Source organism: Larus michahellis, chromosome 2 (assembly GCF_964199755.1).
Source record: "Larus michahellis chromosome 2, bLarMic1.1, whole genome shotgun sequence".
Lineage (NCBI taxonomy): Eukaryota > Metazoa > Chordata > Aves > Charadriiformes > Laridae > Larus > Larus michahellis.
Window position 1 is genome coordinate 13,283,105 of NC_133897.1, and position 25,226 is coordinate 13,308,330.

A 25,226-nucleotide genomic window follows, 5' to 3' on the forward strand; every position below is an offset into this window, starting at 1 on the left:
GCTACAGTTACTTGATAATTGTTAGCTTACAAATTTTAAACAGGTGCCCAATAAAGGATTCTGATGTTTATCATACTCTTACTGTATCTGTTTCCTCCGATATTTTGATGTACAATAAAATACTAGTGGAGTGTAACTCTATACCTCTTTCTAATTCAGGGAAACAAGCAGACAACAAAGGCAGGATGGGCACTTGGGCACCTGCGCCACCACACTTATTTTGCACCACCTCTGTGCATGAAGATGGTATCCTAACATCAGCTGGGTTGTCAAAGAGATCATCTTCAACACATTCTCCTTGCCTGTGCCTTTAAAATATGAAATCTTTATCTGTATTTTTCTATTGCACATGGAAAAATAAAGAATAGCTGTACTGAACTGAATTTATCCAGCAATTTGCAATAACATTACAGATGTCTTTGTGATGTCTTTACAGATGATTGTCTACATGTTGTAGACAATCAAAACAGTCTACAGAGTACTTGCTGTATCTTTAGATGACCACCAGCACTTTGGGAAATACATTACTTCTCATTTTGACATATTTTGATGGTGTATTCTGATATTTCTTAAACTTCCCAAAACCTACTGAAGGAGGCAAGGAAAGCCAAAGTTCTCATGAACTCTGAAGTTTGCTTTTGTGACATGTGAAGTAGGAATAGAAGCCTACCTATGGGCAAACAGGCATCTTCCAGCCAGGATCCCCCTAGCGTATTTGAAGAGCTGAGATCTTTGATGTGCTGTACAAGACACATGCACTAAGTAGGGTTTCCCTCAAGCAAGTTATACAGATTTTAGGATTTAGTAATTTAGTAATACTTCCCTGACACAGGAACTGTTTAGACTCAGGCTCTGGCCAGCAAGGGAACTTACCAAACACCAAAGAAAGCAAGCAGGAAACAAAGCTTATTGAGAGTTCGTGCCTTTTATTTTCTTATACTTTCATTCAAAGGAAAAAAGTCTTTTGTTTTATCAGATTACAAAGGTCTGTAGAGTAGGAGAACAGCACGATGAGAAGAAATGGCAGAGACAGACATGCAATGAACTGACTGCAACACCCATTCCCCATCTCCCTGCACCACTCGTGGCAAGGACGTAGAACAGTTGGGAGTGAAATTGAGCCAGGGAAGAAGGGAGGTTTGATGGTTTTGGCTGGGATAGAGTTCATTTTCTTCATAGTAGCTTGTATGGGGCTGTTTTCCACTTGTGCTGAAAACAGCGTTAATAACAGACCATCAGACCATCTATTGCTGAGCAGTGCTTATGCAGCGTCAAGGCCTTCTCTGCTTCTCGCACTGCCCTGCCAACGAGGAGGCTGGAGGAGTACAAGAAGTTGGGAGGGGACACAGCTGGGACAGCTGACCCCAACTGACCAAAAGGATATCCCATACCATATGATGCCGTGCTCAGCAATAAAAGCTGGAGGAAGGAGGAAGCGGAGGATGTTTGGAGTTAGGGAGTTTGTCTTCCCAAGTAACAGTCATATGTGACAGAGCCCCGCTCTCCTGGTGATGGCTGAACACCTGCCTGCCAATGGAAGTAGTGACTGAATTCCTTATTTTGCTTTGCTTGTGCACACAGCTTTTGCTCTGCCTATTAAATTGTCTTTATTTCAACCCACGACTTTTCTCACTTTTACCCTTCCGATTCTCTCCCCCATTCTGCCAAGGAGTGAATGAGCGAGCGGCCATGCGGGGCTTAGTTGCTGGCTGGGGTTAAACCACAATAATAGGGGTAGTGGAAGGTGGGTTTAGATTTGTTCTTATTTCTCATTAGCCTACTCTGCCTAACTGAAAATAAATTAAACTAATTTCCCCCACCTCAAGTCTGTTTTGCCCATGATGGTAATTGGTAAGTGATCTCCCTGTGCTTATCTTGACCCACAAGCAGATTTTTGTCATGTTTTTCTCCCCCTGTCCTGTTGAGAAGGGGGAATGATTCCTGTGTTTTTTCCCCCATTGTACAAGATTGACTCAGAAGAGAACTGGGTTCACTGTTTTTTTTTAATTTTAAAATTCAGGTTGTCATTTATATGTTATCTCCACTCCACAGCCCAATATTTCTGTTAAACTATTCTTCCTTGAACTTTATAAAATAATGATTCAGGCATCTAGGTTAATAAAACTAGAGCAGACAGAAAATTAAAAATGCAATGTTAAAAAGTGATAGAAATTGTCTAGGTGGGTTTATCTCAGTTAGAAGGATAGAAACGTAAATGAAAGGTCCATGTTAAGGTGACATCAAAGAAAGTGTCTCCTCTTTTGATGGGTGAAAGTGTTATCAACTCCCTTTATTGATAATATCAGGATTGCTTTAGTTCCAGACTTTAGTGTTATCAGATAATTTCACTGCCTTCACTACATTCCCTAGGCTGTATTAAGGTTGACTTTTTCTACCTTTCCTCTCTCCAGCTCACGTCTCATCACAACTTCCTTTGCTATCTAAACATGAGAGAAAGAAATTTTGAAGAAATATTGTTTGGTGACAAAATAATGAAAAAAAGGAAATATTCTTATAGCCCTTTTGATTTGATACGTTGACAATTCATTTTGTTACCCAATAAATAAGAAAAGTGTAACCTACAACTAGACAAAACCTAACATTTTTGCTTTTCAAAGCAAGGTCTTACTGAAGAGAATATCCGAATACTATGGCGTCTAGATTTTGATACTGTCATTTCAGTAGAAAGAAAATTTGCACGTCTCGTGGAAAGATGCATATGGAAAGTCTCTGAGTTACTAGATCTGTTTGACTTCAAATTCAACTAGATAGAAAAGAAAACCCAGGAGCTGTTGTACAGTTTCTTTATTTCACGAGCACATTATTTATTCTTGTCCAGGTGAATAACTCATGATTTTTTTGATATACAGGAATTCAACTTGATGTCCTTTATACTACCACAGGGAAGGGAAGGGAAGGGAAGGGAAGGGAAGGGAAGGGAAGGGAAGGGAAGGGAAGGGAAGGGAAGGGAAGGGAAGGGAAGGGAAGGGAAGGGAAGGGAAGGGAAGGGAAGGGAGATGCAAAAAGTAATGGAAAAAGAAAAGAAAAAAGAAAAGAAACAGAATAACAAGGCAAGGCAAGTCAACATTTCCTTGTGTTGCACCAGGGCAGGTAAGACTTTGCTGATTTCTATTTTGAACACCTGAATTTCCGTGTTACTATCCAGGCCAGCTGCTCAGAGCAGCTGAGATAAGCCTATTGCTACTGTTAGTTTCACAGGTCAGACTCAAAACTCACACTACTGTGCAGTATGTTGTCGTCTTTGCCAGCTTTTATGACAACTCATTTAAGAGCAAATGCCTGTGGGACTGAAAGAATAGCTATTGCTTCTCCGTGCAACGCTCAGTACTTCAAGCTGTATGCTCTGTATCTGTTTCCCTACTCCTTTCTTTTCTTTTTTTCTTTTGACTCTAGTGTACCTCTCATTAGGATTTCTGTTTAACGCCCTAGGAAAGGCTTATGCATTTATAAGGAGTAGATAATAGATGCATGCACTTCAGTGTTTGCCATCTTGGCTTCCCTTTAATGTAATTCATTATTCTGCAAATATACGGTACATAGTGCTGCCAAGTTAATTTGTATAATAATAATGAGCTATTAATTAACATCCAAGAACACATGTTTCTTCCAACAATTTGTGGCAATAAAGTAATTAATGAAATTCAAAATTTTGTTCTACACAGGAAGTCTGACTCCGATATTTGGAGCATTGGAACCATTTTCTCTGTCAATACAATCGATAAACTCCAACATTAATCTGCTAAAAAGCGGGGGGAAGCCAATATATGCATAAAGACAGGCTTGTAAAATTGTTGTGCAATGTGGTTTTTCTCAGGAAAGTTATATTATTTTTTTGGTTTATATCAGAAAACTTATTCAAAAGATGCTTCCAGCAATGAAAATGAGATTAGCATGCAATTCCCTACTCATTGGAAAAAAATCCATTTTTTTTTCTCATCTGAACAAAAAATTAACATTTTCTGACTCCTTGTACTAGTATATTATGTTTCTTTAAAGGTCTTTGAAATCCCAGAAACACAAATTGTGAGGGAAGTGCGACGCTGGATAGCCATACACTTTGCTGCTTCTCGGGACACTCTGGGTAAACTGTGGAGCATGGCGGTAGTGTGAATCTAAGGATAAAAGTAACACTTGCTATTTTTGTTGCTCAACCTGATCTGAACCTGAGCTGTCTCAATGGCACCGCTTGCTTTTCTACAATGACAGTCTGAATGGAGAGGAGCTATGTGTGGCTTAAAGCAAGTATAATAACAAATTATGCTCAAAATCTGTACAGAGTCCATGAAGTTTGTACAAAACTTGGGTCTAACTTCACAGAGAATTCCATTAAGTCCAGTGGAAATAGGACTGAACTTTCTGATGGAAAGCTCCTCCTGAGCTTTTGCACTTTGCAGAATGTTTACCATATGACCTGTCAGCCTTACCTCTGGAACAGATCCTCCTTGAAACTATGCTAAGGCACATGGAGGACAGGGAGGTCATTTGAGACAGCCAGCATGGCATCAACAAGGCCAAGTCCTGCCTGATGAACCTAGCGGCCTTCTGTGATGGAGTGACTACATCAGTGGAGAAGGGAAGAGCTATGGTTGTCATCTATCTGGACTTCTGTAAGGCTTTGACATGGTCCCCTACAATGCTCTTATTTCTAAATTGGAGTGGGTGGACTGTTGGGTGGATGAGGAATTGGTTGGGTGGTTACATCAAGCAGGTAGTTGTCAATAGCTCAATGTCCAGATGGAGATCAGTGACAAGTGGTGTCCCTCAGGGGTCCATAATGGGACCAGGCGTGTTCAATATCTTCATCAATGACATACAGTGGGATTGAGTGCACCCTCAGCAAGATTGCAGACAACACCAAGCTGAGAGGTGTGGCTGACACACCTGAGGTACGGGATGCCATCCAGAGGGACCTGGACAGACTCGAGAAGTGGGCCCATGTGAACCTCATGAGGTTCAGCAAGGCCAAGTGGAAGGTCCTGCATGTAGGTCAGGGAAACCCCCATTCTGGGATTGAGAGCAGCCCTGCTGAGAAGGACTTGGAGGGACTGATGGATGAGAAGCGGGACATGAAGCCAACAATATGTGTTTGCAGCCCAGAAGGCCAACACAATCCTGGGCTGCAAAATAAGTGTGGCCAGCAGGTCAAGGGAGGTAATTCTGCACCTCTATTCCACTCTGGTGAGACCCCACCTGGAGTATTGCGTCCAGCTCTGGAGCCTCCAACATAAGTAGAACATAGACATGTTGGAGCAAGTCCAGAGGAGGGCCATGAAGATGATCAGAGGGCTGGAGCACCTCTGCTATGAAGACAGGCTGAGACAGTTGGGGTTTTCCAGCCTGGAGAAGAGAAGGCTCCAGGGAGACATTATAGCGGCCTTCCAGTACCTAAAGGGGGACTACAGGAGAGATGGGGAGGAACTCTTTATCAGGGAGTGTAGTGATAGGATGAGAGGTAACGGTGTTAAACTGAAAGAGGGTAGATTTATATTAGATATTATGAAAAATTTTTCACTATGAGGGTGGTGAGACACTGGAACAGGTTGCCCAGAGAAATTGTGGAGGCCCGATCCCTGGAAGTGTTCAAGGCCAAGTTGGATGGGGCTGTGAGCAACCTGGTCTAGTGGAAGGTGTCCCTTTCCACGGCAGGGGGGTTGGAACTGGATGATATTTAAGGTCCTTTCCAACTCAAATTATTCTATGACTATATATCTTGTCTGGTGTTGGCCTTTGTCTTGTATGTAAGGCTTCATGTTCATGAAGCCCTTTCCTGCAACCAATTTACTGGTACAGATGTTGCAGGAGGTGGCTATTGAGCTAAACCAAGACTTACACAAGGAGAGGAATGAGCAGACAGAATAGCAGTGTCAACCAGCCTGTTCTGTGCATTTGTAGTTCTGGGAGGCTCTGGTGGTTCATCTCACTGATGTGAACACACTGACTATTTTATTTCACCATAATATTTAGGAGTGCTGTCCATGTGTAAGCTGCTGCAAAACATGAAGCAAAACCTCTAAGCAGTTTTCAGTTGAGAGAAGGGAGATACTGACAGGCAGATGGCGAAACACAGTAAGTCAGTGTTTGAGAGTATGTCAGTGAGAGGGAGAGAGAGCGGGTCTGTGGAGGTTTTCTCTAAAAGCAGTTGTTGCAAAACACACAAAAGTCTTGGCACAAATATCGCTTAGGAACATCACACTGAAAAATGTGACTACTAAAGACATTTCTGAAGGAAGTCAAAACTTCCTACATCTGCCCTCAGCCTTTCAAAGCCAACAGAGAGTGAAAATCATTGCTAATTCTCATCTTTTAACCACTGGTCTAATCTATCTTATCTAAATACCCCGTGTGAACTGTGTTTGAATGATGTGATGATGCTTGATATGTTAATCCTGCATTTATTTTTAATTTAACTAATGATGGTTGATTGTTATTAAAAAGAGGTAGGTTAGTTTGTAGATGGTATTATTTGTTACCTTTTGTACCCAGGTCAGTGGTTTTCAATAATTTTTTTTTTTTACTATTTGTGACCTCCCTCTTCTTTCTGTTTGAAATATCATGTATTGTGAACTACTTCTCTCAGTCAGCTTCTGTGGACCTCTTAGAAGTGCACCAAGAGTGCCCAGGCTGTGGGTTGGATACCTCTGGTCACATTTTACTTCTTGTAATCACACACTACAGAGGTATTTCCTTTTCAGAAAAAAAATAATAAAACAAATAAACAAAACCAAAAAAAACACCTTGTGGCTTTTGCTCATTTTTTAAAAGATTCAACTCCAAGGCTTACAGAGAAAGTTTATTGTTCATGTACTGTCATTACAGTATTTTTTCCCATGTTTCCAGAAATGAATATTCTTAAACTTATGCTTGGTCTAGAATGTCTGCTTTGAAGACAGGTAACACCTGTGGCAAATAAGTACTGATTTTAGAATTGAGACGTCTTGGTTATTATGTCTCAGTGTCTTCTTGCATTGCATAATGCCCACACATCTCATCAAAGTTTCCCATCAGCTCTGAAGAGGGGCTTCATGCTGGGTCATCTCCTTGTTGCCAACAAGTTCATGCTCCTCTCAGGAATCTCCCAGTCCCAGACAGGCTGTGGGCCAGCAAACATGGACAATATTTTTCCAGAGAGGTTTACTCTGACTAAATGTTGACATCCGTAACGAGGACATAAACACTTGAGTAGCCACCACTGTATGCTCTCTTTCCCGTCAGTGCAGTTCTAGCCAATGCCATTTAGGACAGAATTTTCTTCAAACTAAAATAAGTAGAAAAAGTACATTACTTGGGACACCCCAAACCCAGGGTGACCCCAGTTTTGCATGACTGTATTACAAACACCTGAAGACAGGTGCAGTGATTCTTCTTTGCAATGCTTGCTTTATCACGCAGCTTACACTTGGAGCTCCTCTGAGCATTCCTGATTGCCTGTTGGACAGGCACAATCTCCTCCTCAATTAGAGGGGCTGCACCTGACCATCATCCTCACTCTGCAATAGAGGGGACATTCTCCCTTTCTCTTTAGCAGTCGGCTAAATCTACTTACACAATAATATATATTGAACCTGTACATACATATACCTATATACTTGCATAGAATATTTTTTAAAAAAATTTAAAAAAGAGGTATAAGCAAGATAAAGTATTATGAATGTAGCCTTTGATTTTAGAGAAATTGCTTGCGAATAACATAGGTTGTCTATACTAGTTTGTTGCAAAGACTCCCATTTTTCACAGATCTCACTAGCTGTCCATTTGAATGGATCTTATCTTTCCCAAAATACTGTAGTCTCACTCTAACCACAGTGCTGTTGACTCTTAATTGTGATTCCAGCTCTGTGAAAAATGAAAAGACTATATCTGTGCTATGAGCTGTGAAGACTATCCTTTCTATTCTAAAAAACACCGCATTGTCAAATGACAGGTACTTAAAAACCTTAAGAAGGGATAGAGGCAGTTGAGTGGTAAATAAATACACTGAAAAATCAAAAGCTGTTAAAAGGGTGTTGTGTTGATGACCACATATACACACAATATAGACAGATGCAAAACTTTGGCCAAATGTTTATTACTATGACAAACAATTATTTTCCATACAAAACCTAATGCATACTGCTTTAAAATTTACCTCTTAGCAGCATGGCTGAAAACAATGAAGATATGACCAGATGGTACTCTTTCAAGAAAGTTCCTGGTTTTCCACCTCTTTTCTATGAACCAAAGGAATTCTCTGTATTTTCCTGGAATTATTTTGCCCCTCAAGAAATGGCTTTTATACCATTCTTTTTATACTTTTAGAATATTCAAGGATATCTGACTAGTTGCTTCACAGCATGTGACTATTTTAGTTTTGTCCTTGTTTTTTCTGCCTGTTCCTGTCACTTCATCTTATTTTCTCGCTCTGCTGTTCCGAGGAAAGAGGAGGCAGGGGATGGAATGAGTGCATGAAGGTAACTCCTCACATGAACCAGAAATACGCCATAATTCAAAAAGGAAAACAGCTGAGAAAGAATAAATCTTGTTTTAATGTGCCTGAGCTTGTATTAAAAAATACAGATGTACTGTATGCATATGAAATTTTTGATTAAAATGTCTCTTACCAGTCTGTCTCTTTAATTAAATAAAACCTGCTTGGTATTAATCAAGGCATAAAGAATTTATGCCCCAAATCCAGATTAATTAAAAGCCCAGAAGCTTGAAGAACAGACTGTGTATAAATACTAAAATAAATCAATCTAAACATAATATTTATGGATTGGAGCTGTGTATTTCAAAAATATAAATAATTCCAGGAAGTGATTTATGGTAGATCTGCTGTGGAAACACGTTGCTTATTAGGATATATGTAAACATAAAGTTAAGCAAACAGTTTAATTTCCAAATTTCCTTTCTTAAACACTTAGTTTTTAATTATAGTTCTATTTGTAACACTTTCTGATGGTTGATTTTACATCAAATTGTGAGAAATTTACTCCGTAGTCTGCCATAGTAGTAAAAATCAAAAGGCTGAAAATCATCTTCTGTGGTCCCGTAGATTTGACAAAGAAATATTAAAAAATAATATTTGTCTTTCCAGAGCAATGGAGCAGAAGCATCTTCACTACTTTTGGTACTATTAGTAACAAATACTTTGGTTTTGGAAGAAAAATCGTTTGATTTTGACCTAGAATTGATGTCTAGGGCAGAAAATGCACATGAAAATGTTGTGAGAGCTCTTTGAAAGAAGGGAGGTGATACTGCGGTCCAAAAGTAGCCTTTCGTATCGCACAGCAAGCCATTAATGCAAACACGAATGAGAAAGCAGAAAGCATTCAAGGGATTTCCTCATCCTTGCCCTGGTGGTAGTTCTGTGCCTGTATTAACTGTGCCTCTAAACAGGAAAAGTTTGCCTTGACACTGGCTTTACAACCCCTTTACGTTTGGATGTGGATCCGAGCATCAGTGTCACCTAAGTCTCAGGACAGAGATTTGGAAATTCTCAGTTTCAAGTGAAAATTCAGCTTTGAGCCTCATACTGAAAAGCCGTAATGAGGAAACCATCCTCTTTCAAGGTTAGAGAGAAAGGTCGCAGTGGATGTTCTAGTCTCATTCCACTGTTAACTACAATAGCCTAAAGATCTCATAACTCGTGTAGCTGCAGATTATGTTCACACATTTACCTAATCCACTAAGTAACAAGTTGACGCTAAGTGCCAGTTTGCAAGATAAATGGACGACTGTCTCCACTGATAGAAAAGATATTGAATACTCTGCCCAGAGAGCTGACTGATGGCTGCAATGGCTGCACAATAGTAATTTCTATGCGATTGCAAAATAATGCAAATTATTCTTTCAATTGCCAGCGCTTCTTATGGTAACAATGGCTGCCAGTTACCACAGCTGTGAAGACAATGCATGTCATTGCTATAGCTGTCAAATACCAGATTTAACACCTGTTTGCTAATTTTGAAAGTGCACAGCATGGGCCACAAAATAATGGCTTTACTTGGGATGGGACAGGAGTGTAAACCTTTGAAAAAGAAAGTTCATACACATAATGAATACATACGTTTCCCTGCTGAGGCCACCTCTTTTTTCTAGTGTCTATTTCCTCCCTTCTTCCATGGTATTCATACTGCCTGTTGTTAAAATTATATTTTTGCTCCAAGCAGACAGGCCTTGTCTTCAATGAGTTTTATATGAGGAGATACAAAACCTGACCCAGGCTGTTGCAGGTTGTTTTTGGTTCAGGTAACCCACCTGAAAGTCCTAATTTTTGACATCTGCGCATAACAGCTGGTAATGAGTATTTGGATTCTGAAAGTCTCTAGGTTTTAATCTCTTGCATTAGACTTGTTAATAAGGATAGATGGAAAGCAGGTGTGGCAGTGGTTGTGGGGGTTATTGGAAGACATAATTGCTTCAACTATTGTTTTAAGCTTTTCTTTTTTTTTTTTTTTTTCTTCTTCCTGCACAGTTTGTCCTTCTTGCAGCTGTCAGTTGCAGCTAAGCGGGGAATGTACAGCTTTTACATTTTCTTCATTATTTACAAATCTAAATGAATACATGGAGAAACTCCAGGATTAGATATTTTTTTAAAATTCAAAGTGAAGCAGCTGAGCTGGAATGTGTTAACACATGCTCTTTAATCCCTCCAGAACTGTGATCTAATAGTAGCTGGGAGCCAGGGCTGCTTGTGCTCTGCTTCTGGCTCTAATATTGACAAGACGCAGGCAAGTTGTTCGGGATCTGTCTGCGCTGCACACTGCAGCATGGTGCCCAAGTCCCCAGCCATAGCTGGGCGCTAGAAGTCACGGTGGTCTGGAATGCTAGTTTACCCTGCAGAGAGCAATGAACCATCACGCACGGTCTGCATTAACCCCTCTTCAAACATCGCATGGCAGAAACAATTATGTCTCACCTCCTGATGAGTACAGACTAATGACAGCAAGATTATTAATGCCAGTACCAGACAATGGGGTACAGCATAAATATATATTCGGTTCGTTTGATTTATTTTGACATCTCAGACTTTCATAAAACCCATCCAAAACTAGCAATGAGTTTGCTAATCTGGGTTTGGTTACTAATGCACAGATTAGAATCCGGCTTTGCAATGCAAACTATGAAGAAATTTTTAAAAAGAGAATAGTGCAAACAGAAACAGTCATTCTTTTGAGAGAGCTAGCTAAATGTTTTGTTATTTTCTATACAGAGTGTCGGGACCTCATAAGAGCAAATATATATGAACAGTGTGCATCAGAAAAAAGAATGCATTTCCTGTTAACAAAATAAAAAGGAACAATTAGATTAAATAGTGAATGTATGGGTTAGTTTGAAATCTCAAGGTAAACATCAGGATACCATAACATCAAATATCATTATAAATATTAATGAAGTCTATAAGTGTTTTCGAAGCTGTTTCTCATTTCATTGTTCATGTATTGTTTATATCAAGTATATTGAGTCATTTACCCAACATATTTAGGAAAAAAATTCTTACATCCCTTGTAAGATATTGTGGCATGACATTTGGCCAAAGATATTTTAGCCCAGTGTTTTGCCCGATGCCTGGGGAGAAGTTCAGAAGTGGATGACAAAACCGTGTTCTTTTCCTGATGTTCTCCCAGCTCCTAACAGTTGTGACTCAGGAACTTCATGGTGCAGCCTTTCTATTTAATAGCCCCCAGTGGACAGTATTGTTGTGGATTTGTCCTCTCATTTTTTAACACTTATCCTCCACAACTGGTAACAAGTAATTTCATAGCTCAGCTAAACTCTCTTTAGTTTAGTCTCAATCTATCATCTTCTAGTTGACTTCATGTATCCTGTTTATTGGATTGGAGAAGACATCACTGTTCTTCCCTATTTACTCTTTGCATGACATTTCAGGTTTCATAAAGGTTCTCCAGCTTGAAGAATCCTAGTTTGGTTCACCAGAGATGTCTCCTCATGCTTCTGACTCTCTTTGCCTTCCTTGTCTCTACCTTTTCCAGTTTTAGCACATCCTGAGACAGAGAAACCATAATTGCATGCAGAATTAATTCAAGGAGTATATAAAATCAAGTAATTTACATAGTTTAGGAATAAAATCAGTACACTTAGGAAGCATCTTGTCTGAGATCATACTCTTGCCCTCTATTCCTTATCTTGTGTTAACAGAGAGAAAGACAACTTCTAAAAGCTTGATATTAATATTAATCATCATATAAGCTTATCTTGTTGTTTTGCAAAAATTAACTTGTCATGTGACTGTTTAGAAATGGATGTCTCTTTTGCCTATCCTTATTTCCATTCCATAAATAGTTAGATAAAGCAGAGAATTTAGCAGTGTGACTTCAGCAGCGTGCATGAGAAACTACAGTGGTGCTGGGCTTGTCTTTCATTGCAAAAGCAAGCCCTTGAGATTTCTTAGGTTTAAAGCATGGTAAGTGTGTGTGGAAAGGATGGATCTTCACATGTTCACCCCAGCCCTTGCAGTGGACCATGAATGATAGCAGTATTTCTCATGACTTCTCTTTGGAACACAGAGATTGTCCATGATCATACTGGCATTTTTGTTTTAATGCCACATATTTACCCTGTAACTGAGATTATATTATTTAACTTTTAGTTCTCTGCAGAATTTAGTTTTATCTGTGTATTCAGAGAACTCATATCATCCACACCCCTAAGCGCAGCGTCTCTGGGTTGCACTTCTGATGTCTGTTGACTGGAACTACAGGTTGACTTGAAGAGGGTGATACTGCTAAATCTAGTAGTACTATCGGGCTAAACATATTATTTTTTGATTGAAAGTGAAAGATGATATATCAACAAACACTCTGGAAAATCTGGTTATTTCATAAAGGAATTTACAGATATCCAGTCCTTCTCCAAGAGAACTTCCCATGGGATTCAGCTAACTAAATATAGACATCTATTCTGAGCTGGTCACTCCAGGCTCCTTCTACAGTTAATGAAGGGGACTCAGAGAAATAGGCTGCAGTATTCAGTTTACTAAAATTGATGTCTCAAATATTTAGGATGAATTGTACCCTAATAAGTGCCTACCTAGCTATAAGGAAGCTCCTCCCTGCCCCGCATTCTGCAATTGTACCCAGTAGACTTTCTGAAGTCACTAGAAATGAATTAGCTCCCTCTGTCCCTACTGTACGGCTTTCTCAATACCATGAGAACATGGAAGCCCCATTTCTTGCGCTCAAAAACGTTTACTGTGGAAACATCAGTGCAGAGATGAGAAAATAAAGAACAACTGTCATTCTTCAAACATGTTTTTGGTGACATTTTTAATTCTCTATCTTAAAATCGTTCTTTGATGGCAACGTGACCCACACAACAGTTGTTCAAATTGCTAGGATTTCTTTCATGAGAAAATTTCATCATGGTTTGTATGTGTGTTTTCCCCTTCCCTTTTTCTGTATGAATTATATCAGCTTTTTCAATTCGTTCCACTAATTCCTTCAAAAAGGTTTGCAGGGTTTTTTTCCCTTTTCCTTTACTCCTTCCCTTGCCCCACCTCCCCACGCCTCAACCTGCCTCCTTTTTAACTCACCTAATGACTTTATTCTTCAGCCTGTGAATAGCTGTTCTGAATTCTCTGCAGATAATTTCCTCAGAATTAAGAGTCTTTCCATCACATGCTATGATTTTTTTTTATTTTTTATTTTTTTAAAGTTAAAATTCATATCAGGCAGGGTCCCAATTAATACAATGCGAAACGGTTCTTTTCATCTTTGGTGTACTAACCAGATTATTTTAGTTAAACTTACTCAATCCCCTTGATTTTAAAAGGACTTGTTAGGTAGAAGTGAGCAGAGTTTGGTTCAATACTTTGAGGAGCTGATGTGGGAATGCGATGTATGCTGAAATCTGCAATAAGAGTGACAGGGGTATAGATAGCACTTCAAATACTGTCTCACTGTCACAAATGAAGTTCTGATCTCATCACTGTCTTTCTCAGAGGTATTCTTAGCAAGGCTATTACTACTGCAGGCAACACGAGATGCTTCTATTTATTCATTTTGAGTATCTCACTGCCAGAGGCCAAATTATGAATTGTCCTTGTGTAGCTACACTCTGGGATAAAGAAGAAAAGGTTTTCAAAGTGAAATTAATGACCATAATTTTTCTTTTCATTATATCTTTTTATGACTGGTTTTACAGTGGGAGAATATGTATCCATTGTGCTGGGTAGAAAAATTAGAAAAATAATAACAACCATATTCTTAATAGTGTTCTGAGTTATTACTTTACCTGAAAAAACAAGTCTGATCATTGTTTTATTCTCTCTATTACTTCTTTCATTTGCTTCACTGTTGTTAGTATAAAACCAACAGCAGAGTGCTATTCCCTGTCCATTAACAAAATTATCAAGCAATTGTCTCATTGTTATGAAACTGTCCTTTCTTAATATTAATTTTTTGACACCTTCCTTCATTATAGCCGACATTATCTGTCTGTACATCTTTTTATGTCTCACTCATCATCATGCTATCATAATCCTATAGACTTGACAACATGTTATTCAAACATTACTCCAGCATCTTATTTTGAGTTTGATGTGTGGGAATGCAGAGAAGACATAACACCCTGAAGTTATCATAGTCCTTTGAAAGTGTCCGTCACTTTGATGGGAGCCAACACTTGAATCTCAAATGACTGAGTTTTCTTGGCAGGTTGCTTTTGTAATCTCTCATCTGTTTTACAGTTCTGCTCTCTACAAAACTGTGTTCTGCCCCCAGTCTGGAACATAAGAACCACATCTATGGGACCGTTCTGATTATAAGCATTTACAAGTACTTGAAGCCATCTGTGGTCTGATTTTCAGAGTTATAGAGCACCAACAGCTCCAATGGGGACTTGTCACCAAACCAAGGACACGTGAAGAAGCCCCAAGGACTGATGCCATCGCTTCCTCCCTCTTTTTCCTTCTGATTTGCCCACTTGTTACCTGTTTCTGAGCCCTTCCAGGAAAGGGGATGTGCTGTGAGCTCCTGTACTCATTTTGGCCAAGCTAAAAGCCCAAGCTAATCCAGATGCAGCCACAGCAGGGTTCAGCTAGGTTTATTAATGTCGCCTCCATGTTACGGACAAAGTGGTGATAATACTCCCACGGCAGCCAGCACAGCAAGGTCCCTGTGGCGCTGGGGGCCAAGAGAGGAAGCATATCTTTATAGTTAAGCACTTATGATGGTAGCATTGCTACAGTAGATACATTCAGCTACCTTTAAACAAAATATTTTGTGGAACGTAACACTTTTCTAGAAATCATTTCAACTGTTTAGGCTCCTAATTGTTCCTGAAAAAAAAGGTGAGAGACTGAATATTTTAGTACCTTGTTTAAAGATATGTTATTGGTACAATCAACATGTTACTGTTTAAAAGGCCTTGCTAATCACTGCTCCAGAACATGCCTCTGTATCTCTGTACTTGTCTGATATTTCAGAAATAGCTCCTTCAGCTTAATACATGGAATTCCAATGAGTTTGTACTTCTTGATTAATGTGATATTTTGTCAAGTTGTTGACTCTGTAACATTAACTTTTTAACCTTAATTGGAAAAAGTATTTCTGCGTAGCAAGGATAATCAAAGGCAAAATCAATCTTGCTTTTTATGAAGAGAATTATTCACCGTGCATTAGGTATTTTGCATTATTTAGAGGATACTTGTTTTTCCACAGCTAATTGATTCAATAAATGGTCTTTTAGAAGCCTGAGAAGGATACAGAACTTGAAAGCACGGATTTAAATGGTGCACATCTAAACTGTTGTAGGTTGATTCAAAGTGTTCATTTTGTATAAGTATTTACTTTTATTGTCTCTCTCAAAGAAAAGTAATTTCTTTAATTTGATGACATGACATAAGTATCACGGCACCACTGATTCTTTAAATGTTATGTATTTTTTTCTATGTTACTCTAGCAGGAGTAACAATGCCCCACATGAGAGCCTGAAAATCTCTTAAACTCATTGTTGTAGGTGGATGGTTTAGCTGAATGGATACACCAGAAAGAAAGAGCAGAACAGTCTTGAAAAGAATTCAAGTGCACACTGGAGATAAGAGAATGTGGTCCTGCTTGCTATTCTACGGCTCTGATTTTAACTACTGTCTCTGAGCCAAATATATCAGAAAAGCCTGGTCTTGTGTGGAACCTCCTGTGGCTAATGTTTATTTTAAACTCCATCAATACTATTTTCTTTTTCAATTTAAAAGTTATCTCAAATTAAGATACTTCTAATTTTGTATTGAAATGTCAAAATCTCGCACAGCACCTTTAGAAACTCGTCAATGACTATGAACTCTTGTGTTTCAATGACAAAAATTATTTTGAGAAGGTTATAGCTAGGACTTTTGCACAGTGACTTCTCAACACACAAAATATATATATTTGTTACTTTTTATACATACTTTTTAATGTATCTGTATATACATTACTTTTTACTAATATTTATATAAAGTATCTTTATACAAAAGCATGGATTGACCATACTTACGTTGTTGACCAACTATTACTTTTCAAAGTGATTTCATTAATGAGATTTAGTAGTCTTATAAAATATATTTTAATATGTTTTCCCTTGTTCCAGCATTATTAAACATTTGGTGATATACTCTACATAAACATGCTGTATTATCTTACCCCGTAGCCTTTATTTGTCATTTCTTAATTGCAAATTGATGAAGAAAGAGAGTAAAGTGACTATTCCTATTTGGCGCAACATAAGTGATGGATGGAAGTGACAGGGAAAACGAGGATGTTTGTTGTGTGGCAGTTGGCTTTTGTTTTACAGGGTTACGTTGTTGCTTGAGGGAACTTGTAACAGAACATAAGCTTTTCTATTGAATTGACTAAATATCTACATAATTTTTAGAGGCTGGCTATATGTTAACTATATGTTAACACGTGCTTACTAAGAAGCCATTTCTTTATAAAATGCTTTTCTCCATCCATGTTTGAGACACACAACTAGAAGTGACCAGATCTATAAGGTGCCTGAAAATGGACGTGATGGAAAGTACTAAACTTCTCTTTTGTCACAACCTGTAATGAAATGTTTTCTGTATTTTTTTATCAAATATAATTCCACATCCTTTTTTTTAATTTATCTAAGCAGACATGGAAAGAAAAATAAGCACTCAAAATGTTGATGGAAAAAAATAAATGTAAGCCATTTCAGCAGTTCACAGTTTTATTTACTGTATCTGTTTATTTGAAAAAGTGACATGCTTGTTGCTGGTCAATGAATTAACAATACCTTATTTATACTTCCTAAGGGAGTCAAAAGCTGCTGTGCTCAGACCCTGATCTCTTGGAGGCTTTTTGTAGCAAATTACTCATATTAACAGGATCTTCCTGTAGGAAAGGTGGAAACACTGTGACTCATAAATGGATTTTTTTTTGGGGTAAAACTTGGTCGTGTTGGGCAAGCCATTATGGAAACACCTCTGTCTCTGTAGAAACTTGCTGGAGAAATCCTTAGGCAGACTGACCGTAAAACCTTATACAAATACCCAGCCACAGGCGTGTTCAGATTTTGAAAGAATATTTCTCATGCTCACTTTCAACTGCCGGAAGCCTGGCAGAGTTAAACGCCATCTTCATTTTTGGAGCTTTGCTCTTTTCCTTATTTTTCTGCCTGAAATACGTGGCCTGAAATCTTCATGTTTGAGCTTGAAATGAAGCATACAGTTAAAACGCTAATCTTTATGCTGAAAGCAACAAGGGAAGGTACTCTAAAGAGTAAGTGTAGTAATTAGTAAGGTAGTTATTATGGGAAAATTATCAGTTTCTGCTATTTCTTTTGGAAATCACTAACAAGTCACAACCAAATAAAGAAATGAGTGTCACGATAAGCCACCATATGACCATATGGCTTATTGCATTGAAAGACATGGATTAGATGCTCTCATTATGGGATGGCTATGATAAAACCGCAGTGTGGAAAAGACAGCTGAGGAAGTTCTGTTCCTCTGTCTCATAACAGAAGAAGATAATACATAACGAAATGTGAAACTCTTATTTCACTCAGTCAATTTATTATTCTGCTTCTTACAGTGACATTTTGCATTCCCCATATAGATTCCATGCCTTGCAACACAACACTTCAAATTGACAAAATTGATCCTAATTAATGCATTTCTCTACCAAGTGGAGTTTTAGTGGCCTCTTTGAGCAGGTATACTAAACAGCTGATGTTTTCTTTTTTCTTTTCTTTTCTTCCCCTGTATTTTTTATTTTAATTGGACTTACATAAAGAAGAATGAATTTTGTGGAAAATCAACTCCGCGAAGCTTTTCTCAATGAAACTCAAGACTAAGTAACATGCATAAATTAGGATGTACTATATCTCCAGGTAAACTTTATCATTCAGGTTAAGAGAAAACACAGAGAGACCTAAGAGTATACATTAATTTGTATCTACACAACAGCATTAGCTAATTTGGTTTAGTTCTCCATGTGGACAAACTCATAGGTATATAAATCAAAAAGTTCTGGTCCCAAGAGGCAATATGGATGACTTTAATATATGCCAAATAGTATGGAGAGAAAGTCATACTCTTGTAGTAAAGATTTCTTCATCTTAATAGACCTAACAGACTTTATTTATTTCCAAAGGTTTTTGTAGCAAAAATGTGTTTATAAAAGAGGCTAGAAAAACATATTTGAAATGTTAGTCTGCACTTCAAAAATATTCTTTAACAATTTTAAATCAAAAGATTTTCCAGACTTTGTTTGGAAAATAAAAGAAAAAAGTGCAATTACCCAGAAAAATATGCTCACTATAAGAGGAAGAATACCATTTAGCATTTGATTTTTTTTAATACATTTTAGTTACTTAACCAAACATTTTCACTTCTTGGTTTTATTAAAGCTGAAAAAAGTTCTTAACAAAACAGAATCTCTTACATCCCACTCTAATTGTAAATTCATGTGCTGTGCAATCTGGACTTCATACTCTAAAAATCACCTCTGTCTCTGGGAAGAGGTCTGGCCTACTGACGTCATGGGTCTGATGTCGAAGGGATGAATCCTCATGAAAGAGGAGGGACAGGGTGCTCTTCTCTCAGGACAGACCAAGACTCATGTCATTCACTGTGTGAACGTCAGGACCTTGTGTCCGTGGCTTCTTGGAGCCCAGTGTGTGGCCTCATTTCCTCTACGTTCAGTAAGGATCAGCGGGAATCTGCTCAGGTGGTTTAAACACCCACATATCTCTCCAAGGGAAGGAGATGTTCTATCCTTCACATGTCTCCCTTCAAATGCTCATTGATACTGCATTTTCTCTACATTCCTCTTTTCTCTTTCTCTTTTGAGGAGAATGCCAAACTGGAACCTTTGCTAAAAATACATTCGATATTTCTGCATGTAATGGACTTCTGGACGCCATTTAGGTGCTAGCTGTGGCTGGGAACATACATCTCCAGGGTTTCTCTAACCTTCTGCAAAGGATCTGTACATAATGATAAATAGCATTATGCAAATCAGACTTGCTGTACTTGACTGTCATAAAATATACCATTCCTATAAAGAGCACCTTTGAAAGGAGAGAAAAAACAAAGCTCACGGGATTATATTGTACGTCGCCAGTGGTTTTCTGACTATGATATGCATACATGCATATTTATCCTTAATGCAGAAGGCTTATCCTAACCTCCTTTTATTGGTCTCTTGAAGATTGCCTTCTCCGAGACGCGCGGGCAGGTGGGAGGCTGCTCTGCCCCAGGAGCCAGCCCAAACCATGTCACGGGGTGAGCAGAGCTGCTGCCAGGCTCCTGGTGGCTCTAAGGCCATAGCTGTGGCACTGCACATTTGCAAGCTCCTGAGGAGCAGGGCTTTGCCTGCTGCTCCGTGAAACACACGGCAGGGCTGGGGACGGGCTTGCGATCAGACACTTAAGTCATTGCTCCATTTTTGGCCAATGTAGGCCCCCATTAATTAAGTATGTACCTAACTTTAAACATAATTTTCAATTAGATTTAATCATCTGCTCCACTTGTATGTATTCATTATTTTAAATACTGGAAGAGACACATACATTTAAGAAAGCCAAGGAGCAGCAATATATTTGTTTCCCAAAGGTCTGTCTGATCAGCTCTTTTATTCCCTTTTGGTAGTAGCGTGCAATTTTACAATAATTTTGTTGATATCCAACAATGCTGAAAGGAACCTTGTGAGGTTTCTATTTTTCAGGACTACTTTTCATCCTTAACTCCTAGAAAGCACCTATCTGCTTCATTATTTATCCAGGCACCTTTCAGTATCTGGTTCTATTGCCCTCAGATGTGTTGAGATGCCTAAAACACATTTAGATGTTCCCCCTAAATGACTTCTGCAGGATTAAACTGAAAGCAACTGAAGAACAGAAAAAGTCTTATCTCATGCTGCAATGGCAAGTCAATTCATTCTTTGTCACTTAAATGGTAACTAGACCCACAGATGTGGATGTGAAGTAATGGTTCAAGATACATCCTTCTTCAACTCAGATGCATTACACCGTCTTTTCAAACTGCTGCTGAGGCAATCCTTTTCTTTCTCTCCATCAACAGAAGAGTTCAAAGCTCTTCTAATTGCAAATGACCTTGAAAGATTCTCCCTAGACAAAGAAGGGACAAATTAAAATGCAGCTTTCATGGCATTTTCTGCTGACTTCTCTTGTGCCCAGAATTCAAATATTTTCATTTCTTTATGGAATTTTGTATTGTTTGTTATACTGAAAAAGAATAGCCTCTCTATTTATTTCTTTTCTATTGTTAAAGTCAGCAGTGAATTAAAACATCTACTCTGACACCAGAAGAGTCAGTTGACAAAGGATGGGGAACTGTCATTAAAATGTATTTTAATTGAAATTTCAAAATGTTCTGCTTTTTTCTATCTCCTCTTCTTCTTAAGATCACTTAAGAGCTCATCTTTTTTTTTTTTTCTTCTTCTTTATATCTGGAGTTATTGTAGATTAAAGATGTCAATTGGAGGCCCAAAATTGCCATTATTAGGCCCTGAATTAGTTGCTCATAATGATGAAACTTTAATGCTTTTTTCTGAATACTTCATTGTTGATGTCTGCTTCAGGTTTTGCCTGAAAAATTTCTTTTTAGTTTTAGCAAAAATAGTACAGTCACTTCAGAGAGTGGGTAGCAGAAGTGCTCAGTGATTTGCCAGTTAACATTGGTAAAACCTTTTTCCCGAGAAACACTGGAGTAGGGGGTTACAAAACAGCACAGGAAACTTCTGTGAGATTTTTCATGGGAATCCTCTATTTGTATGAGTTATGAGCTTCAGAAAATAACCATTTACAAATACTCAACAGAAAACGTTGATATATTTTCTAGTCATTTCTACATGTCATAAATGTGCTCTAGCTTAGGGATGCTACAGTGAGTGTGGGCCCTTCACATGCAGCTGTAAAATATCCTTCTGCTCAGGGTGGTTATATCTAACCATAGGATAAGTGTGAAAGGTGAAAACACAATCCTGAGCGCTTTTTCTTATCACTCTGTTGTGGATACCGGTGGGAGAGAAGTGACAAGAAGTGTCTGAGGCATTCCCAGTAACCAGCACGGCTAATCATGTCTACGTAGAGCAGTTTTAACCAGCATTTCTGCTTATGATCTCACTCTATCTTTACATTCATTGTGCTTTTAGGTTTGCAATCCAATTTAGGGCTGCAGTCCCTAATCTGGCAATAGATTTATTTCTTCCCTTGATTTTAGACTTGTTCAAGACTGCAAATTATCTGCAAATCCAACAACGCCCCTGGTAATCTGAACCCTGTGTACTACCTGCTTGCTCTCTTTATATATGATATTTTAACTGTCTTCTAGGTTTTGCTAGGCTCAGTGACTGCTGTCACCTTTCCTGTACCCCATGTTCCGCAATAATCTGGGAGGGCTCTGTGTTTCTAAAGATGACCTGGCTCCTGATACAACACATTTCTTATTGAAAATCCTTTGATCCAATTGAGCCATGCACACAGATGCAGAATCCTCTGGTCCCCTACTTGCTGCAATCAGTGATCCTCCCTTCAAAGTCCAAGATTGCTAAATAGGGCAGAATACCATAATAGAAGTGTTTCACGGTGGAAATATTTTATTTTATGTTGCAATTTTTTCTCCTTGGTGCTCAAAGACTTTAAGTCTTGAGGGAGAGTCTGAGTTGTCTTAATTTGGTGGCAACTGATATTTTGGGGCAGGAAGGAAAAAATGTAGTTTACTTACAGTCAAAGAACTCTGGAGATAGATGTGCTCTGGGGAACAGGATATCGATACGTGGAAAGCAATTACTTTCAGATCAGTGAGTTTCATGTGTGTCTTCCCTCTGCAAGTGACTAAACATATAATGTTAAGATTATACCTGGCCAACAAGATCACCTGTAACATTCTCATGCCTGCTCCCGTTTAGTAGAAAAGTTATAGTTTTTTTTCAGTAATATATCAAGGGACCCTGTTACTGGTGCAAGTAGTTCTTTCATTTTAATGCAATTTTCTCCAGTGCAAAGAGCGCTCTGCAGAATGGGCAGCTGTGAAATGAGAACACGTTGTCATTGTAATTCATTAAAGTTTTATTTATTTTTCTACTACTATTATCAATTTTCCTGCCTTTTTAGTTGGGTTTAATATGTTATTAAGGAAGTCAACAGGCAATATCAGATTTGTGGCCAAACATCATGTAATCCTGGTTAGGTTTCTCAAAATGTGGAATCAAAAGCTGCTGTGTAATGGTTTGAGCATGACTTTAGTGAAGAGCCATCCTTTTTGAACTTTGTTTGTCCTGTTCACACATAATGTAAGCTCTTTTATTCAGAAGTCAATAAGAGGGTGTGTGCCGCTGACTGTAATGCGTCCTGGTTGTGCTCAGGACATCCAGGTGCTATACCAAGATGATTTACTGCTACTTCCTTTTCATTACCTGAATTCTTTGGAGGAAGTGCAGATGTTCTATGATCACAACTAGATATATCAAGTAAACTATTAATTGTAAATTATTTATGTCATTTCAATAGTTTCTCTGACCCAGTCTGGAAAAAAAAATAAGTATGTCGTGAAATTGCAGTTCAGAAATCTACTATCTAATGGAGCAAAAAGACTGCTGTTTTCAGTAACAAACAATGGCCTTCAGCATGAAGCCACAGGAAAGAAACACAGCATCTACTATTAACAATCTATTTTGGATGAAGATGCGTGATCTACAAATTGCTTTTAACAATTGCCAGAAAGTGAAACTGCAAACAAGAGATTCTCAAGCGACAGAGTATGCTTGAGCCTCGCAGCACGGTTAAGGGAAAGCATTTGGATTTGCTGTGGTTAAAACACTATTCAACAGAAGGAGTGCAAATGTACTGTACACCTTGCAGTAAATAAAATAAAATGAGCTTTAGCTCTCACCATAGAATTAACAATTCCTCCCGGGCCTACCCCCAGCTCAGCTCTGCTCCTCTCCTTGTGAAATTCACAGCTGTTCTCAGTTGCTGTTTATTCCACTGAATGCAGAAACTGTTTGCTGGGGATTTTGTATTCTGGGTTTTAATATAAGGGCAGGTCAGAAGCACCTCTTGTTAATTTAGGGGAACTGGTAGCAATGCCTGAAGTTAAGACTGCTTAATTGATTGTTACTTGTTTCCAATTGTTTTCCAAACTGAAAGTCTGGGCTGAATTTCTGTATGCTTGCTTTGGGATGAAGCTGCTTGGAGACCCTTATTAGGAGATTTAGAGAATTATTTAGAAATTCTTCAGACTGAGTTGCTGAAAACTTGGGGTTTTTTTATATTTCTTTAAATTGTTTGCTAAAATAAAGTCCTAGAAAACACTAAAACCCTGTAATGTTTGTATATTTATGATGCCTTCTCTGAAGCTATAGTCTATAACGTGGTCAGTTCACACAGTTTCAAGCAGCACTTGTTAGACTTTGGCAGCTGAACCCTCCCTCAGCTGATTCCCTCTGTGCTGGGTCTGCTCCAAGCCAAGACTGGAATTGCATTCAGGGTTTTCCTGCCATTCCATCTCCTCAGGCAGGAACAATTATTTCAGCTGCAGGTCTTCCTTAAGCACTGTAGCAGACCCCAATGCATGCCACAGAACCTGAGGTTGTGTCAAATGGCACCAAATACTATATTTAGACAGCTGCATTTTACTTTAAGATCAGCTATCTTAGTGAAACTTCTGTTTTATGTAAAAGAATTCAACTGAGATATTTAGAAATGAGGCACATTGCAGCACAAATAAGTCTTCAAAAGTAAAAGCAATTAAAATATACAGGTCAGGTTTAGCAAAATCACCTATGTTAGGAACTAACCAAAACCAGCCCCGCATATTTATTTGGCTGCTTTATCAGTAAGCCAGCAGAGTAAACAATGTCAGACAATGAAGCAAACAGATATTTAAAAGTGCTGTTTTTTTAAAAAATATGATTGATTCACTGTACTTTAACCTAAGGTTTCCTTAATTTTGATTTAAAAGATTAAATGATCAATTTAAAAATGTTTTAGTTATAGTATTTTCTGAAAATGCGTATTCTGGTATTTTTCTCTCTATGCAGCAAGCCTGCTCTTCCAGGCAAATTGATAAATTCTAAACAGAGCTGATTTTGCCAAAAAAAACCCCCACGACCCAACAAAACCCAGGAAGAAGAAGAACAGACAGCCTATTCGGATTTAAAATAAAGTGAAAAATATAAAATAAGGTGTTTATAATTTCAGTCTGCTATCTGTGTAACTCATGCACGCCTAAAATCAAGCTTTATTAAAGATCAAGTCTTACTGAAAAGTCCTAGCTGTTATGGAATTTAATATGAAAGTAGCATATTCAAAATGTTTCTTATTTGATGGTTACTGTCTACTCCTTATTACAGGTGGGATTCAACAGAATGCACTAAAACTTTAAGACAAATATTGCACATGGCAAGAGATCTTAATTTCAGTTTCTTTCTTGCTAGCATTTTAAAACTCCTTTCTCTTCCTGTATTTTCTGTTTCTTGCATTTGAAATTATATTTTCTTAATCTATCCTTTTTTTTTTCCTTTTGATCTTGGATTTTCCAAATTTTTTTTACATCTTTGTTCTTCCTAAAATCAGGCACAATATTTCATCTGCTGACTACAGCAAAGTAATTATCCCCAATGTCTTCTGTTTCTGAGAGTGAGTTTTATCTCTTTTTGAGACTGTGTTATGCCATTCATTTGTAATCAGTCTGTTGTCCATTGAAAATCACAGACCCTTTGCTGCTTTAATGATGC